Source organism: Bison bison, unplaced genomic scaffold (assembly GCF_000754665.1).
Source record: "Bison bison bison isolate TAMUID 2011002044 unplaced genomic scaffold, Bison_UMD1.0 scf7180017845295, whole genome shotgun sequence".
NCBI lineage: Eukaryota > Metazoa > Chordata > Mammalia > Artiodactyla > Bovidae > Bison > Bison bison.
Genome location: NW_011475868.1, coordinates 62,729 through 64,021, shown reverse-complemented (window position 1 = coordinate 64,021; position 1,293 = coordinate 62,729).

The window sequence follows — 1,293 nt, the reverse complement described above, 5'->3', positions numbered from 1 at the left end:
GGGGTGCTGTCACAGGGCCCGAGGAGCTGGCCGGTGTGGGCGGAGGGCCCCTTCACTTAGCGAAGGCCGTGGGGGTCGGTCCACGAGCCCCTCGCTGACCTTTCTGCTGCTCCCAGTGTCTCCCCGCCCCCCACCCCAGGGGCCTCGCCCTCCTCTCGACCTCCGGGGGGGGGCTGGTCTCTGTCCCACCTCCAGGGAGGGGGCTCTGCCTTCAGGGCCCCGCGCTCTCTCTGCATAGCCCCCCACCACTTCAAAGGAGGAGTCCAGCCTTGGGGAGACCCTGGGAGGGCACCAGGGCAGAGGGGACACAGGAAACCATAAATCAGCATCTTCACTGCCCCTCACCACTGGGCACCTGTGGGGCGCTGACCCTCACCACTGAGCACCTACGGGGTGCTGACCCTCACCACCGGGCACCTGTGGGGTGTTGACCCTCACCGCTGGGCACTTATAGGGCAGTGACCTCTCACCACTGGGCACCTGTGGGGTGCTGACCCTCACCACTGGGCACCTGTGGGACACTGACCTCTCACCACTGGGCACCTATGGGACGCTGACCCTCACCACCAGGCACCTGTGGGGCACTTACCCTCACCACCGGGCACCTGTGGGTGCTGATCTCTCACCACTGGGCACCTATGGGATGCTGACCCTCACCACCAGGCACCTGTGGGGCACTTACCCTCACCACCGGGCACCTGTGGGGTGCTGATCTCTCACCACTGGGCACCTACAGGGCACTGACCTCTCACAACTGGGCACCTATGGGGTGCTGACCTCTCACCACTGGGCACCTATGGGGTGCTGACCTCTCACCACTGGGCACTTACAGGGCACTGACCTCTCACCACTGGGCACCTGTGGGGCACTGCTCCAGCCACATCAGGACCTGGGATCCCCCTTTGGTCTCCAGTTAGCGGGTGCCCCCAGGGAAGCTTTTGCTTTTCCAGAGCCAACTCGGAGTGGGGGTGCCATGGGCTCTGCAGGCACCGCACCCCTGAAGTGGGCACCGTTCCCTCTGGGCCTGCCCCGGATGGGTGGGATCTCCGCCTGGGCTGAGCCTGGTCAGATGGGGTTTCAGGATGGGGCGGGGACTTCCTGGGATTTGCTGCTAATCAGGGCCTTGGGCGGGGAAGCTCATGTGTGGCTCCAACAGGTTATCTCTCCCTGTTGTCAGATGGGGAAGGGGCGGGGGGAGGGTGCAGGGGCCAGGAAGGTGGGCACCCAGGGCCTCCGGTGGCCTGCGGGTGAAAAGGCTGGTGGGGTGGGCTCCACAGGTCAGGGACCCCTGGA